General features: G+C 54.5%; 1 long non-coding RNA gene across 8 annotated transcripts; it reads right to left on the bottom strand.

Moving 5' to 3' along the window:
- Window positions 1-542: 542 nt before the first annotated feature.
- Window positions 543-19,326, bottom strand: LOC144768649 (uncharacterized). Of its 8 annotated transcripts, none has more exons than XR_013598593.1 (4): window positions 18,785-19,326; window positions 1,855-3,767; window positions 973-1,244; window positions 543-648 (listed from the first exon to the last, which is right to left on the bottom strand). It is a non-coding gene; the product is annotated as an uncharacterized LOC144768649 (long non-coding RNA). The 8 variants fall into 8 exon arrangements; XR_013598595.1 differs by having other exon boundaries at window positions 543-627; window positions 1,036-1,204; XR_013598600.1 differs by having other exon boundaries at window positions 543-627; window positions 994-1,204; window positions 2,331-3,767.
- Between the last annotated feature and the right edge of the window lie 1,252 nt (window positions 19,327-20,578).

The raw sequence follows: 20,578 nt of genomic DNA, 5'->3' as shown, positions 1-20,578 counted from the left end.
CTGTAATACAATTTTGCAAAGGTTCACATCACTTAATGGTTTGGTTTATTTTGATATCGATTGTTGGCAAAGATTGAATCCACATAATGTGTTCAATGTTTTATCCTTTCGTAGTTACATGCCAGAATCTAGTTCAGGACGTCCCTTCTGACATCATAGGCTGGTTAAACTAAAACATCTGTGATTATTTATCACATGTATGCCTTCATGAACGCTCCCACCCCCCCCGCCCCTCTCCCTCTATCTTTTCTCTGTGGTCTTGTACTTTAAGGGTGTTGGTGATTACATCAGAGGCACCACCATCATTTGTCTTCAAAGGCTTGAAAGCCCGAAGGCGTCTGCTTCTCCGCCCCCTGGCGTTTATGGCTTTTATCGCTCGCTTATGCGTTTCCCCCTTCCCCCCTCCCTTTGATGTCCGCCGCGCGTGGCTTCTGCCTGTCGCCTCTCCGTCCTTCACAGCCCCTCTCTGTCATGGAATCTCAAATTTGGGGACTACATCTTCAAAACAAGCCAGTTCATGTTGACACTTGCAATTAGAATCCTTTCTTTCTTTTCGTCCTTTCTTTCCTTCTTTTCTTTCCTTCTTTGTTTCCTTATTTTCTTTCCTTCCTTTCCACCCCAGCATCACTCAGCCCCACCCCAGCACCACTCAGCACCACCACAGCATCACGCAGCGCCATCCCAGCATCACTCAGCACCACCACAGCACCACCACTCAGCAGCACCACTCAGCAACACCCCAGCATCACTCAGCGCCACCCCAGCATCACTCAGCACCACCACAGCACCACTCGGCATCATCACTCAACGCTACCCCAGCATCACTCAGCGCTACCCCAGCACCACTCAGCACCACTCAGCACCACCACAGCACCACTCAGCACCACCACAGCACCACTCAGGACCACCACAGCACCACTCAGGACCACCCCAGCACCACTCAGCACCACCACAGCACCACCACATCATTACTCAGCGCCACCCCAGCATCACTCAGCGCCACCCCAGCATCACTCAGCGCCACCCCAGCATCACTCAGCGCCACCCCAGCATCACTCAGCGCCACCCCAGCATCACTCAGCGCCACCCCAGCATCACTCAGCGCCACCCCAGCATCACTCAGCGCCACCCCAGCATCACTCAGCGCCACCCCAGCATCACTCAGCGCCACCCCAGCATCACTCAGCGCCACCCCAGCATCACTCTGCACCACCCCAGCATCACTCTGCACCACCCCAGCATCACTCGGCGCCACCCCAGCATCACTCGGCGCCACCCCAGCATCACTCGGCGCCACCCCAGCATCACTCGGCGCCACCCCAGCATCACTCAGCGCCACCCCAGCATCACTCAGCGCCACCCCAGCATCACTCTGCACCACCCCAGCATCACTCTGCACCACCCCAGCATCACTCTGCACCACCCCAGCATCACTCTGCACCACCCCAGCATCACTCTGCACCACCCCAGCATCACTCTGCACCACCCCAGCATCACTCTGCACCACCCCAGCATCACTCTGCACCACCCCAGCATCACTCTGCACCACCCCAGCATCACTCTGCACCACCCCAGCATCACTCTGCACCACCCCAGCATCACTCTGCACCACCCCAGCATCACTCTGCACCACCCCAGCATCACTCTGCACCACCCCAGCATCACTCTGCACCACCCCAGCATCACTCTGCACCACCCCAGCATCACTCTGCACCACCCCAGCATCACTCTGCACCACCCCAGCATCACTCTGCACCACCCCAGCATCACTCTGCACCACCCCAGCATCACTCTGCACCACCCCAGCATCACTCCGTGCCACCCCAGCATCACTCCGTGCCACCCCAGCATCACTCAGCACCACCACCGCACCACTCAGCACCACCACAGCGTCACTCAGCACCACCACATTATCACTCGGCATCACCACAGCACCACTCGGCATCACCACAGCACCACTCGGAACCACCACAGCACCACTCGACACCACCACATTATCACTCGGCACCAACACATTATCACTCTGCACCACCACAGCATCACTCAGCACCACCACAGCACCACCACAGCATCACTCAGCACCACTTAGCGCCACCCCAGCGTCACTCAGCGCCACCCCAGCATCACTCAGCGCCACCCCAGCATCACCACATTATCACTCAGCAGCACCACCACAGCATCACTTAGCGCCACCCCAGCATCACTCAGCGCCACCCCAGCATCACTCAGCGCCACCCCAGCATCACTCAGCGCCTCCCCAGCACCACTCAGCGCCACCCCAGCACCACTCGGCGCCACCCCTGCACCACTCAGCGCCACCAAAGCACCACTCAGCGCCACCACAGCACCACTCAGCATCACCCCATCATCACTCAGCGCTACCCCAGCATCACTCAGCACCACATTATCACTCAGCACCACTAAGCACCCCCACAGCACCACCACATTATCACTTGGCACCACCACAGCACCACTCGGCACCACCACAGCATCACTCAGCGCAACCCCAGGTTATGGGTGTCACATTTGCGAAAGTTATAACTATTGGCATTGTAAATGACAAAGCTATTAATTTAGCTATTTTCAAAACCAACACATAAATAAAAAAATTGTCATTTACAAGACCAATAGCTCAAACTTTCCTAATGCGAGACCTATTGCATTGCAAATGCTTGTTTTTTTTATTGTATGGTGGGATTTGGAGGCGAGATGCTCTTTTAGAGCGGAGGTTCCTTTGCTGAATGTCTTTGGTGATTTTATTCCTGATGAAGTGTTCCTAGTCCATGTATTGCTTTGTGGATGATACAAAGCAGCTTCAACGAGGATCTTCTGTCAACCGGTAACCAATGCAGAGCTTTCAAGGCAGGGGAGATGTGGTCTCGGGGTTTGATATGCAAGAGTAGTCTGGCAGCAGAGTTCTGAATCCGTTGTAGTCTTTTCATGGTCTTTAAAGGTGATCCGTGGTAGAGGCTAATGGCGTAATCAAGTTTGGACAGAACAAGGGAGATGGTAGCTTGGACCTTCTGTGGAAATTGTTGCTACCGTCGGCCGTAGCAAGCACTACCTCAGTAGTGCTGCGCACGTCCGTTGGCCGACGCGGCCCCGCCCGCGCAATAGAACGCCCGCAGCGAAGCGTATTCTGCACCGCGCTAAACGGGTTAATAAGCCTTTCATTTATTTATTTATTTATTGAAAAAGTTTTGCATAGTGTTGAACAAGGCGTATCAGAACGCTTTACAGATTGGCAGTTATGAAGGTACAAAAAATGTAAACAATAGCACAACCAGACAAGAAAATGACAAAACAGATCATAACAATCGTAAGAGTTCAATAAAGACAAGAGTAAGATAGTGAGTCCTAAGGTGAACTGGGGATCTAGCCCAGAAATTTCTCAGCAGAATCTCTTTAACTTTCCTTTGCAATAAATTGTAATCCCTGTCTGGAGTTGCTGAAGTAGGCATGGTGGTCTAGGGTTGTGGCTCTCAGAGGCTTATTCATAGTTGCTGTAAGAACATATTGACCAACAAGGCTCAGTAAAGATGCAAATCGCCTGTAGCGGCATGGCTGGACAGCAGTTCTTTTGGGCATTCTCAGTACCTACATACCAAAAGTAATATACAGGATGAGGAACAGTTCCTGAGACCAAACATAAGAGGAGGATGGGGATGGTGGGAATAACAAAGGTAGGAGTCATTGGTGTCAAGGTTGGCGTAATCTCACTTTATTCACCACGGACGACTTGGAATCTCCCAGCTTATTCTTGAAGTCTGCAAAAAAGAAGATAATGTCCACCATTAAAGACACTGAGGACATGACTTGTGTTCAGAGCAACAAATGAGAGTCTGGGGCAGATGTTGCTACATTCTGGGCATTCTGATTGGCTGGTGGTAAAGATACTTACCTTCCATTGCACATCCATACCTGCGTGTAGCAATGTTCTGTTACTAATGGATATCTAGTATTTCAGGGTCCACGCTCCACCTCATCATCCCCATCTTTCTTGGTATGCACATTCACGCACCTTTGTTGCAGTAGCTCACCATCTAGGTCCTGACGAAAGCCTGACAATGGGTCTAATAGGCTGAAACATGTTGACCACCTGCACAGCGCCACAGTGTAGTCATAAGTTTCAACTACCTGGCGTGTTTTTAACATTAACACTCAGACATCTCTGAATAAACCATTTATTTGCCTGAGTCGCTAATTTTAATTTTTTCACCACAGCACTGCACACACACCCTGAGCACCACCCTATGAGTAACAGTTTGGCTAGAGTGTACATTCTACATCCATTTCCGCACCATCAGCCGATGGTTTGGGCGGTAGGTTGGATGTTGTAACAAATATCCCATATGATGATATTCCGCCAAAAATGGGTGGTCTGATGGGAATATCTCAGCCTACTGAAACTCTAGTATTCGCTTTAGCCTGCTCTCACAGTTACTTGTACAGCCACGCACCATAGACCATTCATTCTCTCATTGTTATATATGACATAGACACCCTCACCTCAACCTTGGCAACTCCTTATATTTTTATTACAGATATTTCAAATCATTTAACTGCTTCCTCCTCCGCTAACAAAAACCAACTACAGAGGACCCTCCAATCTCTCCCCACCACCACACAATTGCTAGCCACAAGCATTGCAAAAGAACAGTAGTTGCCCTTCCCTGTACACTGTCATTGGTGGATCTGACTAACCTCTCCCATTGTAGTCAGTCTTCTTTGTCCCAAAAACTTTAGTACCTAGTATTTCTTAGGCATAACACCTCTCCTTAACCAGCTTATACAACCCTCATGAGATAGTCTTTCACAAAGCTCCACTCAAATAAGATAGCTGGACAACTTTGTTTTAATTTTAATGCTGTTGTATTCCACAAGGACCGAGCTCGCCCTCTTGTATGTCTCTTCCACTTGATGTGTGTCCCCATTTCATATTACTGTGTCAGGATCCTCATTAGCTTCTAGTAACTGGATTTTTTTAATCTTGGGAAAGTTCTCACTTTATACACCACACTCTGTTCAGCCTTCCACATACACCCCATATCCCTTTACCTCACCAGGCCATCTGATTCTCTCTTCATAATAAAACTCTGTAAAAATGATTGCTGAGGGCTTCAAATTATACCATAACCTTACCCTGACCCTGATTACTTGGACCTATCTTCATCTGTACACAAACATAGCATCTTCTCACCACCCCTTCTGTCCAGGGGTTTCTAGTCCATTGCTTCCTCACATCAGAATAAACAATCCCTCCTCCCAAGGACTAAAGGTCTGTCTTTTCTTTGCCCCATTTCAGAGTCACTCTGAGAATTCACCTCTTTGGCCCAGAGTTCATTCAATAAAATGATATTGCATCCTGCTCAGGAGCACAGGAAACAGGAACAGCATGAGCTATCAGTGCAAGGTCTGGACAATGGAGCGATCTCTTCCCTAAACTGCAAAGCCATGTTATGTCATACTCACCCTCATGTACAGTCTGGAACAAGGAATCCCTGGATAATGTCACTCTCGACTGGTCTCTAAACATAGACTATTCATCTCTGCACTCATTTTGTGTGAGGATCAGGAAATATGAATAAAACCTGTGGCACGTGAACGGAGGTGTCAGTAGTATTAGACAACAGGAAAACCAGTTTCCCCTGTTCCTGGAAAAGCAATAGACTGCTTCAGTTGTGCCTCACCCTGGATATTCAGGTTGTCCTTTAACCTGGCAACACAAGTTTGTACACGACCTGAAAACAAAGTATGACTTCACTGTTGCGTTCCTCTTAAAAAGAGTAGGATTTACCAGCAGGCCATACTCATTAGATGTGTCTGTCTGTGGTGGACGTGGGGTTGTGGTGGTGGACGTGATGGACATAGTGGATGTGGTGGACGTGGAGGTGGAGGATGTGGTGGAGGTGGAGGATGTGGTGGAGGATGTGGTGGTGATGCGAGTGGTAGTGGTGGACATGGTGGTGGTGGACATTGTGGTGGTGGTGGACGTGGTGGTGGACATAGTGGTGAACGTGGTGGTGGACGTGGTGGAGGACATAGTGGTAGTGGACATGGTGGTGGATGTGGTGGACATGGTGGTGGTGGACAAGATAGTGGTGGACGTGGTAGTGGTGCTGGACGTGGTGGTGGTCGTGGTGGACATGGTGGTGGACGTGGTGGAAGACGTGGTATTGAAGATACTGGGACCAAAAAGACCCCATATAGTGCACTTGATTTGGTGGTGGTGGACATAGTAGTGGTGGATGTGGTGGTGGTAGAGGTGGTTGTGGATATGCTGATGGACGTGGTGGACATGGTGGAGGACGTGGTGGTGGTGGTGGAGGACGTGGTGGTGGTGGTGGTGGTGGTGGTGGTGGTGGACCTGGTGTACGTGGTGGTGGTGGACGTGGTGGTGGTGGACATGGTGGTAGAGTTGTGGGTGGTGGTGGTGAATGTGGTGGTGGTGGATATGGTGGTGGGGGTGGTGGACATTGTGGTGGACATGGAGGTGGATGTGGTGGACATGGTCGTGGACGTTGTGGAAATGGTGGTGGATGTTGGACAGGCCCCACGAAGGGCTCGCTCCCTCCCCGCATGGCAGGGCCCAGACACCGGCTCTCCGGGGGCTACCCGCAGAAGCAACCCGCAACCCGTCCCCTCCGGGACGCCTGCTCCCGGATATCTCTGTGTCACGGGCCCGGGCCCCCGTCAGCCCCATTGCCCGGCCCAGCCGCCATCTTGGACACTGCACCACGCGGCCGCGTGACCTCAGCTCGACCCCAACCCTGGGCCCGGCCAGGCCCCGCCATCCCGGCACCACCATCCATCCAGGAGGTGAACGGACCACTTGGCAGGCTAATGGGAGAAAGAAGTGTCGATGGCTCTCCCCCGCCAGGTGCCGATCACCCCCAGCCTCCCCGGGCGCTGGCTCCACCCCCCTGCTGGGTGTCTGGACTCCCTCATCCCGGACCTCCCGACTTCCCAGTGCGAGGGTCCGGACATCAAAGGGCGCCAGACCTATAACCGAGGCAGCCCCAGAGCAGGAAGGCAGTTGTATCCTGGAGTCGAGAGACACGGAGAAGAACTCATCCTTGACGGACTGCTGGCGCTGCCGCAGCCCTGCCTTGTGAACTATCGTCCTGCCTGCTGGCGCTGCCGCGGCCTTCTGCAACCTTCATCCTCGTGGGACCTGCTGGCGCTGCCGCGGCCCGTTGTAACTTCCATCCTCGTGGGACCTGCTGGCGCTGCCGCGGCCCGGGGTAACCGTCATCCTTGTTGGGACCTGCTGGCGCTGCCGCGGCCCGTTGCCACCTACGATCTCTTCGGGACCTGCTGGCGCTGCCGCGGTCCGACCTGTCCGACCGCCGAGCTCGAGGATTGTGAGCTACTGCCGTTTCACCTCAGTACCCATAGGTACCAAGACTGTCCCGCTACCCCCTTTCCCTACTAGAGACTAGAATTGAGAGGATCATCGTGGCCTGATCTCCTTGTATCGTACTACCTTACTTCTAGAACTGCCTATAAAAGGTGTTAACCTGATCTTCGTGTGGTGTCCATCTGTGGGGGGGGGGGGAGTTACTTGTCTGTACGAACGCTGGAGACGGCCCTCACCGGAGGCCTCTCCCCTTGTGCTCGGCCGACCCTCCCGGTCCCCGTCTAACATTGGTGGCCAGCGGCGCGATCCGAACCAACGCGTAACCGTACAGAGAGTAACTCACCCTACGACTAATCCACAATGACGACCAGAGAGAGCGGATCTGCAGAGAAATTCCAGAGGGAAAAACTGGAAGAGTACAACCACCGAGAGCTAAAACAATTTTGCATAGAACTAGGCATTGCCACTACCGGTCTGAGCACGAAAGAGGACTTCAAACACACCCTAGAATCCTGGGCAGAGACAAATATCGCCGAAGCCCCGGAGACAAACACCACCCTGACGGAAGAAAGGAGAACGGATCTCTCCCGGGAAGAGATCCGAGAACGAGAGAAAAATAGACTACACGAGTTAGTTGGCACGGCTCAAATTAGACGGAGAATTGAAACTGGCAGAACAAAAGATGAATTTAGAACACTTACGGCTCCAAGAAGAGCGAGAGGAAAAGCAGAGACAGAGAGAACTCGAGGAAAAAAGACTGGCATACGAACACGAGTGCAAGCTAGCGGAGATAGAAATGCGCAAACAGAACAAAGACCTAGGGGTGCCCGAGCAACCGCGCCCCCCAGGTACTACCGAACAGAAGGTCCACATCCCCAAGGATGTGGTCCGGGAATACTATCGGAACGACGACATACAGCAGTGGTTCAAGGCCTACAAGATCGCCATGACTGTCCACCGGATCGCTCGAAGTGACTGGGGAGCCGGTCTATGGGGGAGATTCGTCAATGAAGGCCGGGATGCCTTGCTGCAGCTTCCGGACCATCAAATGACGTCCTATGACCACATGAAGGCCGCCCTCCTAAGTCGATATGGGCTGACGCCCGAGATGTACCGCTAGAGGTTCCGCAACTGCACCCGGATCCCGGGTACAACCTGGATAGAATATGTGAACTATTTCAGCCGAGCCTTCGAGGGATGGATCAAGGGTAGCAACGTAACAACCTACGAACAGCTCTTCAACCTCATTGTGTGGGAGCACCTCTCCAACAACTGCTTCATCGAGCTCAGGCAGCACCTCCTCGACAGTAAATTGACTGACCCACGGCAGCTCGCCGCCGAGGCTGACCGATGGGAGAGCACCCGAGTGACCCGGAGTGGGCCAAACGAGCAGAACAGAACCAACCAAGGTCATCATCGTCCCCGAGGAGGAGGACAGGGCCGGGGCAGAGACGCCGTCCCGGCCGCTCCCGCCAACAACACCCCGCCCCCGGCCGGCGCAACACCCCGATGCGCCCGGGGTTCCGAGCCAACGTTACGTGTCATCGATGCCAGCGAGTCGGCCACTATGCCAGTGACCCGACCTGCCCAAAGAACCAGACCCCCGGGCCCCGCCAGGTGGCTGCCGCCGCCCTAGGAGAAGAGCAAGTCTCCGAAGAGCCTGAAGAGTACGAGCAGGAGCAGCCCGAGTGGGAGCCTGCCGCCATGACCCTGGCCTGCCTAGGGGGAAGGGACCTGATCCCGCGGGCTCCCCTACCAGCCAACACCAGGAAATACAGCCAGTGGGTGAACATAAATGGGCGTAAGGCCGAAGCCCTGCGTGACACAGGGGCCAGTGTGACGGCCGTCCGTTGTCACCTGGTGACCCCAGAACAAATTCTGCCAAACGTTCTTTGCCCCGTCCGATCAGCCGACAATTCGGAGAGCCTGTGTCGGATGGCCTGCGTCCCCTTCGAATGGGGAGGCGTCTCCGGTATGTTAAAAGTGACTGTCCGCGACGATGCCCCCGTGGACTGCCTCCTGGGGAACGACCTCGAGAGTTCCCCGTGGGCAGCCGTTGAAAGAAGAGAGCACCTGGGGATGTTAGGCCTCCCGGGCTGGGCGTGCGTAACAACCCGGTCCATGGCCGCCGACACCATCCCTAGATCTGAAGAACTCGAATGGCCAGCACCTCCTCCCCCGATCGCTCCAGAGGGAGACTCCATCCCTACCGACACCCCGGAACAAACCCACGAAGAGCCCGCTCAGCCCCAAGACCTTCCGGACCTGGCTCAGTGGCGTCAGGAAGGGGGGCCCACCCAAGAACAATTCCGGCAAGAGCAAAAGACATGTCCCTCCCTCGAGGGACTGCGACAGCAAGCGCTCGCCCAGGGCACAGGAGACACCGCAGGGGCCCACTGGATCTATTGGGACAATGACCTACTGTACAGCGAACAAAGAATCGCAGAGCTGGGGGCCAGTCGAGTGCTGGTGGTGCCCCTCCGTTTCAGAGACTTCCTTCTGAACTTGGCCCATGATGTCCCCCTGGCTGGACACTTGGGGCAAGACAAAACATACAACCGCCTGGTGACTCACTTTTACTGGCCGAAAATGAGAAATGACGTCTCCAACCACTGCCGGTCCTGCCCGACCTGCCAGGCCAGCGGGAAGAGCGCCGCAAACTCAAGGCACCTCTGCAACCATTCCCCGTGGTGACCACCCCGTTCGAAAGGGTGGGAATAGACATTGTGGGGCCCCTGGACCCCCGAACAGCACAAGGGCATCGATTCATCCTGGTCCTAGTGGACCACGCCACCCGCTATCCTGAGGCGGTCCCCCTTCGAACTGTAACAGCACCAGTGGTAGGTCGAGCCTTAATGGGGATCTTCTCTCGAGTGGGCTTCCCCAGGGAAGTCGTCAGCGACAGGGGCACAAACTTTATTTCAAAATATATGAAATCCCTATGGCAACAGTGCGGAGTCACCTACCAATTCACAACCCCCTATCACCCGCAAGGAAACGGACTGGTCGAGCGATTCAACCGCACTCTCAAGGGGATTATCATGGGGCTGGAAGAGCCCCTACGCCGCCAGTGGGACGTGCTACTCCCGTGCCTCCTCTTCGCCTACCGAGAAGTCCCCCAGAAGTCCCTCGGCTTCAGCCCTTTCGAACTCCTGTACGGACACCCTGTTCGCGGGCCTCTCAGCCTAGTTAAAGAAGAGTGGGAAATGGCCCCCCTGAAGACCCCTCCAGACGTCTACAAGTACCTCCTGACCCTCCGTAATCAGACCCGGCGATTCAGAGAGCTCGCCAAAGCCCATCTTGAAGCCAGTCAGGAGGACATGAAGAAGTGGTACGATCAACATGCCTCCTCCATCGAATTCGAGCCTGGCCAGCAGGTATGGGTGATGTCCCCCATCGAACCTTGTGCCTTACAGGACAAATGGACGGGGCCCTTCAAGGTGATCGAGCGTAAGAGCCCCGTCACCTACCTCATCGACATGGAATCCCCCCGGAACCCCCTCCGGGTCCTCCACGCCAACAGACTCAAACCCCACTTCGTGCGCTCGGAGCTCAGCCTGCGGATGGCTACCGACAGTGGGGCGGAAGAGGACTCCGAGCCCCTCCCTGACCTACTGGGGGCCGGGGAAAAAGATGGTTCGGTGGACGGGGTCCAACTCTCCGAGGCTCTGACCCCGGAGCAGCGCCAAGACTGTCGGGCCCTCCTGCTGCAATTTGCAAACCTATTCTCCCTCACACCCGGGGTCACCCCCTGGTGTCGGCATGACGTGGACACTGGCGACAGTCCTCCTATCCGACACCGGCCGTACCGAGTACCAGATCGGGTACGCACCTGCATCCAAGAAGAAGTCTCCAAGATGCTCGCACTCGGAGTCATCGAACCCCCGGACAGCCCCTGGGCCAGCCCGGTTGTACTGGTCCCCAAAGCTGCGGCCCCGGGCACCACACCCGAGCTCCGGTTCTGCGTCGACTATCGGGGTCTGAACGCTGTCACCCGAACCGACGCTCACCCCATCCCCCGAGCCGACGAACTAGTTGACCGCATGGGGGCGGCCCGCTACCTAAGCATCTTCGACTTGACGGCGGGCTACTGGCAGATCGGCCTCACCCCCAGGGCACAAGAACGATCCGCTTTCTCCACCCCGGATGGACACTACCATTTCAGAGTGATGCCATTCGGCATGAAAAACGCTCCAGCCACGTTTCAACGACTTGTGAACCAGGTATTGGCGGGCCTCGAAGAGTTCAGCGCCGCATACCTGGACGACATCGCGGTGTATAGCCACCACTGGTCAGACCACCTCCGCCACCTCCGAGGGGTCCTGCAGGCCCTCCCTCCTCACAATCAAGGCCAGCAAGTGCCAAATCGGCCAGGGGTCCGTGACCTACCTCTGACACCAAGTGGGGAGCGGTCTGGTGGCCCCCCTCCAGCTCAAGATCGCTGCCATCCAGTCCTGGCGCCCCCCCGTAACCCAAACCGAGGTCCGAGCCTTCTTGGGGCTCACTGGATACTATCGGCGGTTCGTAAAGGACTATGGCAGCATTGTGGGGCCCCTCACGGAGCTCACATCCAAGACCAACCCAAAAACAGTCAACTGGACTCCCGACTGTCAAGCGGCCTTCGAGAGGCTGAAGGCCGCCATGTGCACCGCTCCTGTGCTCCAGGCTCCCGACTACAGCCGTGAGTTCATCGTCCAGACTGATGCCTCAGACCATGGCATCGGGGCCGTCCTCTCCCAACTGAACCCCGAGGGAGTCGACCAACCAGTGGCCTTCATCAGCAGACGCCTCCTGCCCCGAGAACAGCGCTGGAGCACCATTGAGCGAGAGGCCTTCGCAGTAGTATGGGCCCTCAAGAAGCTCCGGCCTTACCTCTTCGGAACCCACTTCCGGGTACAAACAGATCATCGGCCCCTGCAATGGCTAATGCAAATGCGGGGGGAGAACCCCAAACTATTGCGATGGTCCATCTCCCTGCAGGGGATGGACTTCACCGTGGAGCATCGCCCTGGCCAAGACCACGCCAACGCGGATGGCCTGTCCCGCTTTTTCCGCCTCGAGGAGGAGAGTCCCCAAGAGGATGGGTGACTCTCCCCGCCTTCAGCTGGGGGGGACGCATGTTGGACAGGCCCCACGAAGGGCTCGCTCCCTCCCCGCAAGGCAGGGCCCAGACACCGGCTCTCCGGGGGCTACCCGCAGAAGCAACCCGCAACCCGTCCCCTCCGGGACGCCTGCTCCCGGATATCTCTGTGTCACGGGCCCGGGCCCCCGTCAGCCCCATTGCCCGGCCCAGCCGCCATCTTGGACACTGCACCACGCGGCCGCGTGGCCTCAGCTCGACCCCAACCCTGGGCCCGGCCAGGCCCCGCCATCCCGGCACCACCATCCATCCAGGAGGTGAACGGACCACTTGGCAGGCTAATGGGAGAAAGAAGTGTCGATGGCTCTCCCCCGCCAGGTGCCGATCACCCCCAGCCTCCCCGGGCGCTGGCTCCACCCCCCTGCTGGGTGTCTGGACTCCCTCATCCCGGACCTCCCGACCTCCCAGTGCGAGGGTCCGGACATCAAAGGGCGCCAGACCTATAACCGAGGCAGCCCCAGAGCAGGAAGGCAGTTGTATCCTGGAGTCGAGAGACACGGAGAAGAACTCATCCTTGACGGACTGCTGGCGCTGCCGCAGCCCTGCCTTGTGAACTATCGTCCTGCCTGCTGGCGCTGCCGCGGCCTTCTGCAACCTTCATCCTCGTGGGACCTGCTGGCGCTGCCGCGGCCCGTTGTAACTTCCATCCTCGTGGGACCTGCTGGCGCTGCCGCGGCCCGGGGTAACCGTCATCCTCGTTGGGACCTGCTGGCGCTGCCGCGGCCCTTTGCCACCTACGATCTCTTCGGGACCTGCTGGCGCTGCCGCGGTCCGACCTGTCCGACCGCCGAGCTCGAGGATTGTGAGCTACTGCCGTTTCACCTCAGTACCCGTAGGTACCAAGACTGTCCCGCTACCCCCTTTCCCTACTAGAGACTAGAATTGAGAGGATCATCGTGTCCTGATCTCCTTGTATCGTACTACCTTACTTCTAGAACTGCCTATAAAAGGTGTTAACCTGATCTTCGTGTGGTGTTCATCTGTGGGGGGGGGGGGAAGTTACTTGTCTGTACGAACGCTGGAGACGGCCCTCACCGGAGGCCTCTCCCCTTGTGCTCGGCCGACCCTCCCGGTCCCCGTCTAACAGTGGACATGGTGGTTGACGTGGTGGTGGACGTAATGGCGATGGACGTGGTAGTGGTGAACATGGTGGTGGATGTGGTGGTGGTCATGATGGTGTACGTGGTGGTCGTGGCTGTAGTGGTGGACATTGTGGTGGTAGATGTGGTGGATATGGTGGTGGACATGTTGGTGGTGGTCGACATGGTCGTGGTGAAGGTGATGGTGGACGTGGTGGTGGTGATGGATGTGGTGGTGGTGCATGTGGTAGTGGTGATGGACATGGTGGTGGTGGACATCGTGGTGGTGGTGGTTGTGGATGTGGTGGTGGTGGTGGACATAGTGGTGGCGGATGTTGTGGTGGATGTGGTTGAAGGTGGTTGATGTGGTGGTTGTGGACATGGTGGAGGTGGACATAGTGGTGAACGTGGTGGTGGTGGACGTGGTGGTGGTCGTTGTGGTGATGGAGGACGTGGTGGTGGTGGATGTGGTGTTGGTGGACGTGGTGGTGGTGGTGGTGGGTGATGTGGTGGTGGAGGAGGACGTAGTGGTGGTGGAGGAGGACGTAGTGGTGGTGGAGGACGTAGTGGTGGAGGACGTAGTGGTGGACATGGTAGTGGACGTGGTGGACGTGGTGTTGGTGGACGTTGTGGTGTTGGTGGATGTGGTGGTGGACGTGGTGGTGTTGGTGGACATGTTGGTGGACGTGGTGGTGTTGGTGGATGTGGTGGTGGTGGTGGATGACGTGGTGGATGTGGACGTGGTGGTGGATGTGGTAGTGGTGGAGGAGGACGTATTGGTGGACATGGTGATGGTAGTGGACGTGGTGGTGTTGGCGGACGTTGTGGTGTTAGTGGACGTGTTGGTGGACGTGGAGGTGTTGGTGGTGGTGATGGACGTGGGTGATGGATGTGGTGGTGATGGACGTGGTGTTGGTGGTGGACGTGATGTTGGTGGTGGACGTGGTGTTGGTGGTGGACGTGGTGTTGGTGGTGGACGTGGTGTTGGTGGTGGACGTGGTGTTGCTGGTAGACGTGGTGTGGTGGTGGACGTGGACATGGTGGAGGAGGTGGACGTGGTGGTGGAGGTGGACGTGGTGGTGGAGGACATGGTGGTGGTGGATGTGGTGGACATGGTGGTGGTGGACAAGATAGTGGTGGACGTGGTGGTGGTGGTGGACGTGGAGGACATGGTATTGAAGATACTGGGACCAAAAAGAACCCATACAGTGCACTGGATTTGGTGGTGGTGGACATAGTGGTGGTGGATGTGGTGGTGTACAAGGTAGTGGTGGATGTGGTGGTGGTAGAGGTGGTGGTGGTAGAGGTGGTTGTGGTGGTTGTGGATATGGTGGTGGATGTGGTGGACAACGTGGTGGTGGTGGTGGTGGAGGACGTGGTAGTGGTGGAGGACGCGGTAGTGGTGGAGGACGCGGTGGTAGTGGTGGACGTGGTGGTGGACCTGGTGTACGTGGTGGTGGTGGACATGGTGGTTGACGTGGTGGTGGACGTAATGGCGATGATGGACGTGGTAGTGGTGAGCATGGTGGTGGATGTGGTGGTGGATGTGGTCGACATGGTGGTCGTGGTGAAGGGGATGGTGGACGTGGTGGTGATGGATGTGGTGGTGCATGTGGTAGTGGTGATGGACATGGTGATGGTGGACATCGTGGTGGTGGTGGTCGTGGTTGTGGATGTGGTGGTGGTGGACATAGTGGTGGCGGATGTTGTGGTAGACATGGTGGTTGACGTGGTTGTGGACATGGTGGAGCTGGACGTGGAGATGGACATAGTGGTGAACGTGGTGGTGGATGTGGTGGCGGTGGACAAGATTGTGGACGTGGTGGTGGACGTGGTGGTGGACTTGGTGGTGGACGTGGTGATGGTGGACGTGGTGGTGGACGTGGTGGTGGACGTGGGTGTGGGGGAGGTGCACGTGGGTGTGAGGGTGGTGGACATGGTGGATGTGGACGCGGTGTTGGTGGTGGACGCGGTGTTGGTGGTGGACGCGGTGTTGGTGGTGGATGCGGTGTTGGTGGTGGACGTGGTGGTGGATGACGTGGTGGACATAGTGGTGATGGACGTTGTGGTTGAAGTGGTGGACGTTGTGTTGGTGGACGGTGTTGTGGTGGTGGAGGAGGATGTGGTGGTGGAGGAGGATGTTGTGGTGGTGGTGGTGGTGGTGGTGGAGGATGTGGTGGTGGTGGTGGAGGATGTGGTGGTGGTGGAGGATGTGGTAGTGCTGGTGGAGGATGTGGTGGACGTGATTGGGGTGGTGGACGTGGTTGTGGTGGTGGACGTGGTTGTGGTGGTGGACGTGGTTGTGGTGGTGGACGTGGTTGTGGTGGTGGACGTGGTTGTGGTGGTGGACGTGGTGGTGGTGGTGGTGGATGTGGTGGTGGTGGTGATGGTGGTGGTGATGGTGATGGTGATGGTGGTCGTGGATGTGGTGGTCGTGGATGACCTGGTGGAGGTGGATGTGGATGTGGTGGTGGTGGGGGACATGGTGAAGGTGGATGTGGTGGTGGACGTTGTGGTGGTGGAGGGTGTGGTGATGGATGACTATTTGGTAGGAGGGAGCTGGCAAAATGCGGAAGGAGAGCAGAAAGAGGCTGAATATTAGAAACAACAAAAATGTAAATGTCGGAATTTGTAAAGCGCACAGCTACCTCCACCGGAGGTGTCCCGGCGCTGTCCGTATACCGCTTAGGAACCCTTCCTGGCTTTCCTGGGAAATGTCCACTCCTGGGCACCCCCCCAGGTGCAGCCAGGCATCCCAGCGCTTTTGGGGCCGTTGTGGAGACTAAGCAAACTATTGCCCAGAGTTGCAGCGTGGTACCCATGATCAGAACAGGTACTGAGGCGAGAATTATCCAGTCAGGGGAATTAATGAGTCGGAGACCCGCCGAGGCAGGAATTGAACCCTGGTCCCTGGCCAGAGCTCTGCATCAAGGTCTGCCTGCTCTAACCATTGAGCCACACTTCTCCACAAGCAGTCTCTGCATGGTCACAGGGACCAGACATGCACGGCATTTACTTTTGCTTAAACGCGTGCATTTGCATTGGGTTGTTTTGCCACTGGTGCACGTTTGGCGTTTCCCCAGCAACCCCACCTGTTTTGAAAGCGCGATCAAAATAATTAAAAACAGATGGCGCTGCTGCTCGCTCCCACAAGGATAACGCCAAATGTGCACGAGTTACAATACAAACCAATGGAAACATGCAGACGTTTAGGCAAAAGTCCTGAGTGATGGTGAAAGGTTCCCCCCCAAACAGCGCTCACTCGCTGCGTAGACGAGACCTTAAAATGAATCTGAGGAGCCATGTACTCCTAAACAATCAGTGGAATAACAATAGCTCCTGTGTTGTAGGGGGTGTTTGGCACTGTACGGACACTGGGTTCTGAGCGTGGGGGGCCCTCTGTCAACTTTGCAGCCCCACCCCAAAGTGTTGTTACCCCACTGTAAACAATGCTGCCTATGAATTACGGACCACAGAGCCATGCCATGGTTCTTTTAACCCAGGCTTAGTGTTACATAAGGACACTAAAACGAAGTAATCTTCCTCGTGTTGACACCAGAATCAAACCACCAGCACAGAATGAATCCCATGAATGAGCCATTAACCAACGTTTGGTCTAATATCAAAGCTTCAACAAACCACGGGCCCTAAACTAAACCTCTTCCTGGCAACAGACCCCCTAAGCAAGTCTGCCCTCGACCTTTTAAACAGTTTGCTATGTGAAGTGGACTTCAACACCGAACACCGAACCAAGGAAGAAGGACCCAAAATCAAACCCTGGAAGAAACTAACCACAACCAAGTTTTGTATGACCCCTGCATCCCAGCTGTGTTTTCACCAGGGATCCCCACACCAATATATCTATGAAGCATGGACCCTATGCGATCTTTCTGACTGCGAACTTGTAAATACTGCACTGATCAAGAGTAACTCCAATGCAGGCATGAACTTCTCGACCACGTTTAAATCTGGTGCCTTTTGCTGGCTGTGGACTTTCAGTAGACGACCAGAAGTCTCTTACACAGCAATGAAACAGACTTCCTTTGGAATCAGTGAGTCTGGCACAGTGCAGGTGAGAGGCGGGTTACATGTGGTAGGTTTCTCCCTCAGGTTTGGGTATTGATGCGGTGCTTTTTCACTTCCGAAACCACTCTTCATATATGCATTTTTCCCAGAGTATGGCCCCCTTGGATATGAAATCATCTGGCTTTGGGACCCGCTGAAACTTTAGGAAAGGTTCAGTGGGTTCTGCATGCCACCCACAAAAACTCCTGCTATTCAGCAGATTATATGTGAGATTGATAGGTAGGGACAGCGGTTAGCTTGAGCTGAAGCCCACCATGAGCTCTGCAGAAAATTAATAAGAGTGGGAATGTGGTGAGCGATGCTTCCTTCTAACTTTTGAAAGTATTTCGGTGCCCAGAATCTATATACTATTAACTCTGGCTGTTGGCATGTTCATAAGCACTGTCCGGTTTTATAGACGGTGAATCTGCGAAATAAAAGACATTCCCTCTTTCTGAACCTTCTGTTGATATTGAAACCCAACCTAGACATAGCCAACTACTGACCCATCAATCGCCTACTTGTGTAATGAAAAATGATAGAAAAGGCAGTAGCCTTTCAAGTACATTTTGCCACCATCCACTCACTGCATCACACACAAATGCAACCCCTATGACAGTCACCAAGATCGCTCTGCGGTCTTTGAACGCCAAAGATTCAAGAACAGCCACTCATTGGGCACTTGATTGGCCAGAAGCGTACTCTAGATATTCATCCACTACCTCAACTCTCAATCCCAGTTTATTTTTTACAAATCAACTTGCCATATTTTCATTGGTTAATGGTGACCTGTGGAGTCCATAAAGGTTTCATACCCTTTCTAAATGTCTTCAAAATATATAGGGAGCCCTTTGCAGTCCACGAACCAATCACAGTGTCAGCCAATAAATAGGCGGACGATATCCTGCTGTACCAAGGATTCTCCTCAAGCTCTAACTATGTGCTCATATAATGCCTGTAGTTTAAACAAACGTCAATGTCGGGTGCCTATCTGAAACTAAATCCTAGGAGAAAGAAATACAGCCAGGTGACAGGATTGACTCAAACAGCCTGCTACTAGATGGAATTAACCCACAACTCAGACCGAATACAAAGGTCTCCGCTTCATCGTTGACCTAGGCTTATCCTCACGCGCCTCACCTGTTAGTATCCCGCTAGCCGGGTGGCTAGCTCTCGTTGGTTGATGGCCACCAAGGTCTCGCGGCACACGGCCAGGGCTTTGCTTGTTGTGTACGTGTTCACCATGAGGTCAGTCACTTCCAGGGCGCGCGCCTTCTCCAGCCGAGCCCTGCTGATGCCCGGGCACCCCTCGAGCAAGCCCCCCTGGTTCAGCCTTGCCTTGAACCGCTTCAGCTCGTGCTCCAGCAGCTCGTCCAGGACGGACAGCAGGACCTCCCGGGGAGAGGGCGCCGCCATTGCTCAACTCGACGGCGGGCAGCTGCGGGTCAACTTAATATGGCAGGTTTGGGAGAGCTGCGGACCCTCTGTCGTCCAGACTCGCTCTGTTTTGGACGCGCACTCTACTCGCCTGTGAACTTGGTTAAAAAAAAAAGCACCAGGGGGAATTTCCTCCACTATTGGAGCCGACGTGAAAGGCCAGCCCTATTCCGGGAAAGGCCGTATTCGTGCCACGCCCCGCAGTCTCCAGACGAATGTATGCTAACAAGGAACAACACGAAGATGTATGTGCGTGCCCATGAGAACGTCCTTGCATGAAAGCGAAACTAGTTTTTGCTCAAGGGAAACTTCCTTCTCTTGAGGACTCATTTTTTCCGCCACGTTTCTTGTTACTGCTTCCCGTAAACATATCGTTCTATATGTGACAGGTGGTTGCACGAGGGTGACTCTTCCGCTGCAAGTGCTCCTTATACGAGTGGGGTACCCTGCTACGACGACCCCTTTAGCTCTTCTATGTCAGGGAAGCTCGCACTTCTACTTCTGTTGGTGGATCTGTATTGTGTGTGAAAGTGGCACTTACACTGCCATCGAACGTTTTATGTAAGCGAAGTGTGCACTCTGCTACCCAATTCAAGTTGTATCTGTTATTGATGAGCGCTGCAATTCTGTGCCCCTTGGTGTCGTCCTTCTTTAGTTTTTACGATGTGTCCCAGTTTTTTTTGGTTTTAAAAACCTGGCCAGCCTAGAATTCTGTTCAATTTCGGAGTGTCCCCAGTACGTTTTCGCTGCTTTGACAGTACACGCTGACTCTACACGTGAGTGAAGCGTGCAGTCCTAATTTCTGTTAATTTATTTTCTACCTGTTGTTTGATTCACCGGTAGGTTTTCCGTGCCACCAAAGTTCGTTCAGCATGCGAGCGCAGCTTGCACTTCTCTCTGCTGGGTATATACCTTCCCTTGAGGGTTCAGGACATTTCGAATCTTGCTCTCTGCTCACGTTCTTTGTGCCAGGCAAGCTTCTGCAAACCAGCGACCTTTAGAACTTGCGATTAGGCGGAGACTTTGAAGCAGGGTTGCTAATCGAGTGCAAAGATAAAGCTTAGAAATATAGTGCATATATTATTTAACGAAAGGAGCAGCAAGTGAACGCATACAGTAAACACTCTCTAGGCTCGTTGAAGTGCAGAACACAAAAACCGGAAAGATTGCACGCATGCCGTACAAAGGGCAAAGCTGGAGTTCAGTGGAAATGGGGCGGGTCTGAGCAGAGCGCGCACCGCAATCTGCCTCAAGCTTTTTGTTTGGGATGAAACTATAACATTGAACATGAATCGTGTTCAATATCTTGTATGTGTTCAATTACTTGGTGAGTTAAAGCCATTATTGCAGAGCCTTGCAAGAAGCCTGAATATCAAAGATTTTAGTGCCACCATTGGCAACACACCCCACCCACACAAACACATAGCATGCATGCTAAATAAATAAATACACAACACAACTTTGGTTTTTAATATTGCTGCAGGTTTATTCCATACA

This window comes from Lissotriton helveticus, chromosome 7 (genome assembly GCF_964261635.1).
Source record: "Lissotriton helveticus chromosome 7, aLisHel1.1, whole genome shotgun sequence".
Classification (NCBI taxonomy): Eukaryota; Metazoa; Chordata; class Amphibia; order Caudata; family Salamandridae; genus Lissotriton; species Lissotriton helveticus.
Note: the sequence above shows the minus strand (reverse complement) of the source record. Positions and strands in the feature narration are given on the sequence as shown.